The sequence below is a fragment of the Microplitis demolitor genome, chromosome 4 (genome assembly GCF_026212275.2).
Source record: "Microplitis demolitor isolate Queensland-Clemson2020A chromosome 4, iyMicDemo2.1a, whole genome shotgun sequence".
NCBI classification, from domain to species: Eukaryota; Metazoa; Arthropoda; class Insecta; order Hymenoptera; family Braconidae; genus Microplitis; species Microplitis demolitor.
The window spans coordinates 19031253-19042977 of record NC_068548.1 but is presented as its reverse complement, the minus strand read 5'-3'; positions in this window follow the sequence as shown (position 1 = coordinate 19042977).

The window sequence follows — 11725 nt, the reverse complement described above, 5'->3', positions numbered from 1 at the left end:
AACTAATTTGCACGTGCTTTGCGGCAATCGAAAGAGCTTCCTGAAATTTAGATTAGATTAAACTTAGAAAAAAATCGGTCAAGCGATGTACAAGTTATACAACGAAAACTTAAAACCAAATTTTTTTCTGATTATTATTTTTCGTATAACTTGTAAACTACTCGACCGATCGACTTCAAAATCTTATCAGCTCTGTCATAACGATCCCTTTCGATTGTCACAAAGTACGTTTAAATCATTTGAACCGTTTCAAAGCTATCGTAGAACAAAAAAAGTTTACACACATGCATACACCTACACACACGGACGTCCACCTGAAAATAGTCAGAATAACTTCTTAGAACCTCAAAACGTCGACATCTGATGAAAACTCGATTTTCGAAAATCGGATCGAAATCAATTTCCCTTTTTAAAAATTTTGAATTTTCAAAGCGGCCCCAAGTAGAAATTTATTTCGTAGATTGATCTTACTAGATGTTGAAAACGTAAATTTGAGTTTTCAAGACGTAAATAGCCGGATATTTACCACGATAACAAGCCGATAAAACGTATTTTAGACATAGTTGACGTACAAAAACGTAAATAAGACTTTCGTAATCGTTTATACCACCTTTCAAAACTTACAATACAAAAATTAAACTTTATCGGAAACATTTCAATACAAAAAAAAAAAAAAAAAAAAAAAAAGCATATCTAGCAGCCAGAACGGCTGCCCAATTTCAAAACACAGTAACTAACAAATTTTTCAAAATCGGTTTTTTAGTATTTTTAGTTTCAATGGAGTCTCGTGAACTTGATTCAATGCATATTTCAAAAATTTTTTTTTGTCAGTTACTATGTTTTGAAATTGGGTAGCCGAGAAGATGAGAAATATAAATTTTCAGCAGATATTGGAAACTATTTTGGGCCTTAAAAGAGATAACTCTTTGAGACTCTATGTACTCTTTTAATTAGCTTACGAGCCATCCGTATAGTTATTATTTCCTACAAGGCTCAAAATATTTTTCAAAAGCTGCTGAAAACTTTTATTTCTGGTCTTATTTACGTTTTCGTACGACAGCTACATCTAAAATACATTTTTACAGCTATTTACGTCTCAAAAGGTTGAATTTACATTTTTAACAACTAGTACGATCAATCTACGATTTAAATTTCAACTCAGGGGAAAATTAAAAATTGTCATTCATTCAAATTCAAATTTTAGTCTTAAACTTATTTTCTAATGTTAAAAGTAATGTTACTTAGAAAAAATAGTAAATTTGACTTTTTTGAATAAATTGCTTAGCACACAAATTAAAAAAATAGTTATTCATATTAATTATACATATAATTTACTGAATTTAACGTCTAACATCAAACATTATCGACAAATATCTGCCTGAGAAGAAAGACAGATGCAAGATAATATCATAAAATAGATAATTTTTTTAAAACCGTTTGATCAATAATTTTAAAAATTTTTAAACATATTTTTAGATAGGCATCATACTGGTATCTATTGAAATTTTTTTTTCTACAAATGAAATTTACTAATTTTTTAAGAGTCACAAGATTTACGATAAAATTTAATAAAGACATTTATAAGAGTCAAAATATTTTTTTTATACCTTTTTGATGAAGAATATGAACTTTTCAATGGAAACTGAATACGGCAACCAAAATTAAAATCTTTCGGTGTCGAGACTATCACTCCGCTAATTATTCGACATGCAAAAAAGTAAATCGTTAATTCCCCATAAAATGATACAAAATTATTAATTTTTAAAAAAAATAAAAAAATTGTTAAATAAGTTCTATAATATTCCTGTACCAATTTAATAGCTTGCTTAAACGATTCTCACACGTTTTTGTACCAAATATTTTGAAGTTTCTTACAATAAGTAGAAATTTATCGGAACAATTTTATAACATTTTGTAAGCTTTCGATGCATTCGTAAGATTTTTCTTGACAAAGTTCATCGACTCAAAAGTTATTGGATTGATTTTTTTCATTGACATTGAATTTATTTGAATGACTTACCTTGTTCCTAGATAATAAACATTAGGAAAAAATGGTGAAATCTCTCGTTAATTTAAAAAAGTCCACACACTTATTCAATATTTCCCTCCAAAAATAGTCAGAAGTAATTTCTTAGGCTTCGAAACTTCTATTTCTGTAAAAAAAATATTCAAAAATCAACTTAAATCCAATGATTAAATTTTTCTTTTATAGGGTAACAGTTCCAAATATTGACCGCCGTTTTATGACCGGGTATCTAAATATCCTTAAAAATGGAAAAATTGATAAATGTAATTCATGAAAAATACATAATTATGAATTTTGAATTTTCCATCAATTAAATTCCCTAATTTTTCCATTTTTAGGATATTTAGGTACTCGACTATTAAATGGAACTCGGTCAATATTTGGTACTGTTACCCTGCATCATTAATATTTTTTGGAAAAAGTTATAAAATTTGACAATAGTTATGAAATTAAAAAAATTAATTTTTCCTTTTTATTTCACTAGTTTCCAACTCTCAACCTAGTGCCTACAGTACAAAACAACTGACAAAAAATACACAGAAAAATAAAAAAAAAAAAATTTGAGAAAAATGACATGAGTACCTACAGTCTAGTTGTTGCATCAATCATACTCGCTCACTTAGTTCGTCGCTTGTTCCCTCGAGTCTTGGCCTGAACTCTCCTATATACTCGTATCGCTTTATCTTACAGTAGCACGAGAAAATTATTCACTCACCATACGTGAAAGATAGAAAAAGTGTCTCAAGGGTATATGAGGAAAAAAAATATATATCTATCAAAACAACAAAAAAAAACATACACCAATTTTTTAATAATTTTTAGAAGTTATGGCCACTAAATTTACACCCGTCATTAAAAAAAAAAAAAATAGTAAAAAATTTAACGATTGTTTAAAGTAATTAATTAATATATTTAAATGAAAAGAACATATATGAATATAAATGTACACATATATAATTCAAAAAGGTTACGAGCCTAACGGTGACGGACAAAGATGATTAGCGGCGCCACAATTTAAATCCAGTGCTAGATATTTAATCTCCCTCATGTTATTCCTTAGTCCCTCGCCACCTACAACTAAATAAAATACCATCTATATTATACTCAATTTTTTTTACACCCATCGCACAAATACACGCAAACACACACACACACACACTCATACACAAGTTTCTTCATACCCATATATCTATATGACATTACACTAAATACTATACAACAAGTAAGTTACAGACTGCACGCGCATGACATATAATATGTATATATGATATTAAACAACATCAGTGGTATAACAACAACAACAACACCAACGATGACGTCCAACTATTGTGTGACTCACAGTCTACTCTCAATCAAGTGTACAACTTATTAGTGATTGTCTTTATTACCAATTGGATGTCACACAGAATTTATGTATTATGTGGGTGACAGTTGGTAGTTTTAGATATTATCCAAAATGTGAGGGTCAAAATATAAAACTGTAAAAAAAAAAAAAGTTATAAGCCCGGTTTTATTTTGTTACAAAAAAAGCATAAATTCCTGCTTTTTTTTATTAAATACGTATTACTTAATTTTAATTAAATGAAATTATCCTTAAAAAACTAAATTTATCATAATTAATTATACTAATTAAATAGTAATAAAAAAGTCATAAAAAAAAGTTTGATTCTAATTTTGCCTTACCTTGAACTCTATGTTAATCTAATCGTCACCTAGATCACTATAGAGTCATCAGAAAATTGATCGATCGCATTGATTATTATATTAAATATATTGATATTAGATTAATGACTGGAAGTATTATCATACATATTATATTTTATTTACTTTGGGTTTTTTATATTTATCTGTGGACAATCAACTTTATTAATTCGCGTATTATTTGTTGTTTATATTTTTTAGGTTCAATGTGTCATTAAAAGCATTGAAGCAAAATGGCTAATCGAAAGATTAAATTCACATACGATTATTTAAATCACTTTTTTTCTATTAATCAAAATAATTACTCGTTTTTATAGTTCACAAAATAGTTACAAATTTTAAAATTTATGATTATGTCTAATGCAAGTATATACATTCGTAATTATATAGACTAAATTGGAGCAAAGTGACTTTTTTTAAATTGTATATTGTGGTAACTCGGACATGATAGGAAAATTTGGGTTATTTAAAATTAATTACAAAATATGTAATTAGCCTTAAAAATTTTTATTATAATAATTGAATTAAAATTTCAAAAAAACATAATCATAAATATAAAAATTAAATTTCAATTTTTTTTATCTAGGAAGCTGATGTATCCCTTTATTTAAAATTTTTTGAAATTATTGCTGGGTTACATCGATACCAAATACTTCCTCAGGATCAAAAAAAAAAAATATTTATTTCAGGGGCTACGGCACCTCTCCCTTTTCCCCGTTTTTAAATAATCATGATCCTCGTTAACAGACAATTAATAATTTTCCAAATTTTTTTCAACAATTTAATTTAATTTAAAATAAAAAATAAAAATATTCGCATGAAGAAAATTAAAAAAACCATGGGTGCAGTTTTTTGAAATATTGTTTTTTTTAATTTATCGTTAAAAAAAAAAAAAATTATTAGACGTCGGCTAATTTCAATATTATAAATAATTGAGATTTAAAAAATTGTTAAAATACTTAAAAGACAAAAAATAATTGATTATTTTTCATGCGTGCATACTTAATCCTGGTTAAATCAATGATATAAATTTAAATTAATTAAGCTAAAAAAAATCTAACAACAATAATAATAAATGCAGCATACAGACATCGGGACATTGCTGCGTGAGTATGTGAGCAGTAGCATATGGCATGCTCGAGGTTACGTTTCTACATACTCATATGTAGTTTCATCCTTTCCATCGAGAATTAACGGGGGACAAACGAGCGTAACCAACCCTGGCACGCTTTACGCGCTTCTCAATTATACCATATACGTATATATATATATATACATAAGTACAACTAAAATACTTGTATATGTATATATGAATATACACAGTATTCAGTAAAGCTGTGTATCCCCTATATATATATATATATATGTATATAAAGCATATGCGTGATCGTGTGATACCCTCACATTCTCTCTCAGCACTCGAGTCCCTATGGACTGATATTTAGGGCCGATATTCATTAGCCCTTTCTATGCGGGGGGTGATGAACTGTGCACGAGTGTCAAATGCCGGTTGCCAGTTTAGTTCTATCTACCCAAAATCATACAATGAAGCCACTAAGTCATTTAAAACTTTTTTTATCTTTCATAATAAATATTACTATTTTTTTTCATCAATTTATAAAAATTTATTTAATACTTGATATATGCACATTATTTCATACCCACTTTGAAATGAAAATATTTTTAATTTATTATCGTTCTGCTCACAAACTATTATTTTTTTTACGTTATACTTCTCAGCGAATTGATGAAAAAAAAAAAAAAAAAAATGATCAAAAGATTTATCTATAGGAAAAAATCATGAAAAATTTGAACCTGCGGGTCAGTCTAAAAACTTCACGTTGATTCCGGGTTCGAAGAGCTCAACGATTACTTGTACGTATTCGAGCTCCAAGAGCCCAAAATTTTTCGTTATTTTTAAGCTCATTAAATCGAAATTGTTTTTATATTACCTTATTTTTGGCTCCTTAGAGTTCGAAAACACTCGTAACGAAAAAAATATTTTTTTCTATTCACATTTAAATTCGTTTTTTGTGAGACATTCGACATAAGTAAAGAATTACAGTTATTTTAAAAATTTTTTTGATGGTGAGATTTCCAAATTTAATTAACTAATGACTATTAGTCTTGCAAAAATTAATAAAAATTATTAAAATGAAGAAAATTCATGATTTTTACTATTTTTGAAATTAACAAACAATTAAGAATTACCAGTTTTTTTTTAACAAATAAATGACAAAGAAAACTAAAAATATATACAGATAGAAAATTTAAAAAACCATAAGTGCAATTTTTTCAAATATTTTTTTTTTGTATCGTTTTGAAAAATCCAAAAATTATTAGACGTCGACTAAGTTCAATATCATGATTTTTAAAGAAATTTTTCTGAACATACTAGAAAATGTGCCGCAGATATTTTAAATACAAAAAAAAACTGCACTCAAAATTTTCCTTTCACTAAATTTAAAAATTAGGCAACCGCCCTGTTAGTGTTAATAATTTCAAAATTAGTGTTCACTGAAATAAATTTAAAAATAGCGGCCGATAGTTGATTATTCAATGGGCCATACTTTTAATAAATGTTTTTATTTTTAAACTATAGCAAATTGCGGCCTTAGGTGGTCCATCTTAGTACAGCATCCCTCATAAAAAATATTATTTTTAGTGAAAAGAGCATCTATTATCATTTAATTATTATCAATTAAGTATAGATGAACAACAGTGGAAGATAAATATCAAATATAATTTTATTAAAGAGAAAATTAAATTAATATATTTATTACTACTCAACCCCAGAAGTTTTGGCTTCAATTTACCAAATAAATTATATTTTTCTGACAAAAATAATACGCAAGAGAAGGAGGCAATAAGAAAATTATTAGTAATTATCTTTTATTGGCAGAATATATTGAATAATTGTTTACTCAATAAATTTAATTCAGGTCTTGATATATTATTGATCCATAAACAAGCCTAGTAATTTATTCTACTGATAATAGTTTCAAAAAATAGCTTTTTTTTGCCCATATATATATTTTTAAAGATCCAATTAAATGATTAAATTAATGGTATGATGGCTGATCATTTAAACGGTAAAATCGGGAATTACGTCAGCAACCGAACGGTCGGCAGACGAAAGAGGCATATCCGGTTGACTTAGATTGACTTGGCGCCAACCACTGCGCGTATGACTGCCGGAATTAAATGATAATTGCGTTACATATGTATATAGTAGGAGTTGAAAGCCCGGGATATGATTGTTGTTGGCGTTGGGATGTACATCAAATCATCAAGAGAATCAAATACATGTACACATATTAAATTAATAATGATAGATAATCGTTTATGTATAAGGGTGTAAACAGCTTCCTTTCAACATCTCTTATTTTTTTTTTTTTTTTTTTTTTACAACAAAATTAAATGTTGGATGATTCCGCCCGCATATTGACGGTTATCTCAAAGTATAAATTGACTAATTTATAATTGTAAATTAGGCGGTATCGAACAAAACACTTAGTATCACTATTGTTATTAAGAGAAATTGAAAAAATTAACAAAACGATTAATTCTCATTTTACGAACTGAGTTTTTTAATGACCAAATAATTTTTTATTTTTATCTTTTAATAATTTTTTTTTTCTATGTTTAATAAAAAAAAATTATTATAATTATTTTTGGGATTTAAATAAATTTTAAATAATATGAGGGACATTTGAAAATAAATAGTATAGCCTCCAGGTTCAATAACAGGGTGAACTATAGATCAAACGCAGTTTTATCTCATCTGAATTTATAATTTTAGTATGTTCGCATATCAAAGACTTTATATAAGGTCCACTAAAGTTTAAAAATTTTTTAGATCTTCATCTTGCATCGAATGTATATTATTTTTTCCTCCCACAACCGCAGATTTAATAAAATATTTATTTCATTTTTTATTCACTGAAATTATTAAATCATGACAATTTATTTATAAATAAAGACAATAAAAGATGTTAAAACAATGTAATAGCCATAATCGTACATTTAACTTATCAATAATCTCGACAAAAGTCAACGTATTCAAGATTTATCGCTTTTATTCCCGGAATCAGTTGGTTTTCATATTTTTAAGATAATCACGGATTAAGGGAATTACAACGCATCACAAGCATTTTATTTCTTTTTACTAAGTTCAACAAACTTCATTATGATATCATTTAAACCATATAATTTAACTTTATTAGTAATCAAAAATTTTATTATATTTTTTTTTAACTATTAGTTTATTAAAAATGATGTGATATTGAAATTAGCCAACGTTCCATAATTTTAGGATTTTTTTCAAATGATAAATTATAGAAAAAAGATTATTTTCAAAAATTGCACCCATGGGTTTTTTTATTTTCTACATGTGCAATTTTCAGTTTTTTTTATTTTTATTACCGATTTGTTGAAAAAAAAATCCGAAAACTTTTAATTGTCTGCTAATTTGGAATCATAAAAGTGATACTAAATTTAGCCGACTTCTAATAATTTTTTTCAAAACGATAAATTATAAAAAAAAAAAATATTTAAAATAATTACACCTATAGTTTTTGAAATTTTCTACATGTGCATATTTTCAGATTTTTTTTTTTTCGTTATTGATTAGTTAAAAAAAATTCAAAAATTGTAAATTGTCTGCTCACTTCCAGATCATTATTAAAAATGACTGTCTGAATATTACACTGTCATAAAATAGCGGAGTGAACGCGAAGTAAATCTGGAGTGGATGACTGTTTATTTATTTATCTAATTCCCTCGGAGTGGAATTCACTCCTAAAAGTTTATTTCAATATTAAAACTCCGAATTTGAGTGAATGCGAATTTGAATAAAATACAGGCTACCCCGCTAAAAAAAAACAAACTTCTTATTTACTCCGTATACCGAGTGATTTTTTTTTAAACTCCGAGTAACGGAGTGAATTCAGATTGAAATAAAATTCACAATCACTCCGAATTTACTCCCATTTTTTTACAGTGTAAAAAAAAAGATAATATTATATTATTTTTTTGTATAAATGTGTATTGAGAACTGGTGGCCTTGAGTCGATGAATCGGAGTAACAACAGCCCTTGCGGCAATCTGTGCCCCTTTGGAGCACACCATGAACACCACTAAAATAATATAGTCAGGATACTGTGATCACGTTGAGCCACCTGCGCCACTAAAAGCCTTTATCCCTGCCGCAATTCAAATAAGCTTATGTGTAAGTACGGACTTATGTAATATACATATACATATACATATACATATACATATACATATACATTTGTTATTACTGTCTGCAACTATAACGTAAATATAAAAGTTTACATCACAATCTTTAACTTTATTATAAAAATTTATAAACGTGTTAATTTATTAAAAAATAAATAATTTAATAATTTGAATAAAAATGTAAATTCATACTAATAAACATCACAAATAAATAATAAATGTAAATAATGTAATTTAAGTCGATAAGTTACTTGGAGATGAGATAAATGATAAGTTGTTTTGAATGGCAGATACGAGTACATACGGATGTATATTTATAATGAGGATGTCGAACCCGAGTTTATCGTGATTCAGAGCTTATTAGCTGGTATATATGTATATATATATAGATGTAAGAGGATGGCGCGAGCCCACCCGGCGTCAATTAATGCGATTGATCGCAGATCAATGAGGGTCGTTGCCGCGGCGTTGCTTGGATGATTGGCCAAACTCGCGTGGACTTGGGTCAAATTACCAACAAGATGGTCAAGTCTGGACTTCCGTCCTCAGTTGACCTGATGTGGCTATTCTCAATCTCGACCAATATGAGTCATACTATCAAGAGAATACTAAACTAGACTAGTCATCATCATCATCTCCATCATCATAATTTTAACTTCTCTATTTCTATTTTTTAAACAAGCCTTTATATATTTTATTTTATTATCATTGATAGTGTACCAAAATAATCATTATTTTTTTTTCTTACAAAATGTTTTTATAAATATATTCATAATAAAAAATAATTAATTAAAATATCGGGAGTAAATTCGGAGTGATTTGAATAAACTCCCTTTCGGAGTGAATTTCACTCTGAATCGGAGTTTCAATATTTAAATAAACTTCTTTTTCGAGTGAATTTTACTCCAAGGATATTAAATAAATACCATCCGCTCCACATTCAATCAAGATTTGATCCGCGTTGACTCCGCAAATTTTGACAGTGTACTAATAAAAAATTCTTATAATTTTTTAGAAGTAATTTAAATTTATTTTCATCATAATTTTTTATTATCGAATCGTTAAAATAAATCCATTTTTACAGTTTTTTCCCAATATTTATATTTTAAAAACTGACAAACTACAAAATAATATAATATAAGTACCCGATCACTCCGTGCATTTGTATACCTATATTTAGTCAAATTTGGTAAATATAAATATACAAATACATGAATGATTGGGTACTAGTTCCCTGATCGGGTACTGGGTCCCCGCATGAAAAAATCTTATATCCTAAAATTATACTGAATAATATAACACATTTCATAATACAATATAATTATTTATATAAAAAGTCATATATATTAAAATAACTATTTTTTTGCCGTTTTAATTATATAATTATATATTTTCAAAGTATACAAACATGATATATAATATTATATGTTGGCATATATTCAAGCTATATGAACTCCATATATTGAAAATTATATTATAAACACATAAGTCATTTTATAATGTTAATATATTAGCTAATATATATTATCGACTTATAAAATTTAAAGTCTAAAAGGTTTATTCCAAGCCTATATCAAGTTGTAAACCTAAAAAAGCTTAATTCAGTTTTTTTAAGTCAGAGTTGTAAATTGACATCCCCTGATTGAAACGCACACTTACATGCAAACATATATATGGTCAGATCTACTTAATATGTACTGAGATATCCGTTTTTTCTTTATTAATCTGTACCTTTATTTTCTTTCCTGAGTTAAACTGATGAATTGAATGTTCATTTTTCCGATTAAAAAAATATGTATATTATATATTTTTAAGTATATTATCCAATATATAATGCGATATGTTGGAAAAATATAATGAAAATTATTTTTTTTTACAGCAATTACTATACTTTAAAATTGTCTCGATTATATTTCATTATATTGGAATTTATAACCGGGAAATTATATTTTTAAAATATACAATACTCTACAATAAAATATATATTTTCTTTTATAGTTTATGTTATAAGAAAGAATATACTTTCAAATTATATGAACAATATATTCAAACATACATAAATTTTTGCCGTTTTATATAATTATATATTTTCGTATATAAAATAAAAATATACATTTTTTTCATGCGGGTCTCTTATACATTTTTTTAAAATTAATGATAAATTTATTAAGTACAAATATAGGGTAGAAGTATCATTCGTAACCGCTACTCTATTTTTGAACATTATACTTTATTTCAAAGTTTAAAAAAAAACTTGCATTGTGACAGTGTGATAAAAGTATCTTAGACAAATTTAAAAAATTAATTACGTCATTGCGTATTTGAAAAATTATTTTATTTAAAATTTTCAAGTGTCTAAAACTAGCTTTAAATTAGTCAAAATCGATACCCCTTTTCTATATTAATAAAAAAAAATTTGTTTATCAAATGACTCACCGAATGAGAAATCATAATGAAAATAAACTATAGAGGTTTTAATAATCCGTGGTGTGTTAAACGGGTCTATAAGGAAGGGAGAGTAGTGCAAAAGTAAAAGGAATTTTAGTTAGATATATATTAGTTGGCGAGTATAGTGTATGGCTCGCCTATGTTTGTTAAGCAATCAAGCTCAATCATTAACCCCTTGGTAAACAATTGTCATTTATTATAAACCGTGGTTATCGACTTATCATATGTAATACCAATACCCGGATCATTAAGTTGGGGTCATATCAATTGACGGCTTGCTGTGTCCAACTCGTCCAACAGGAAGTTCAC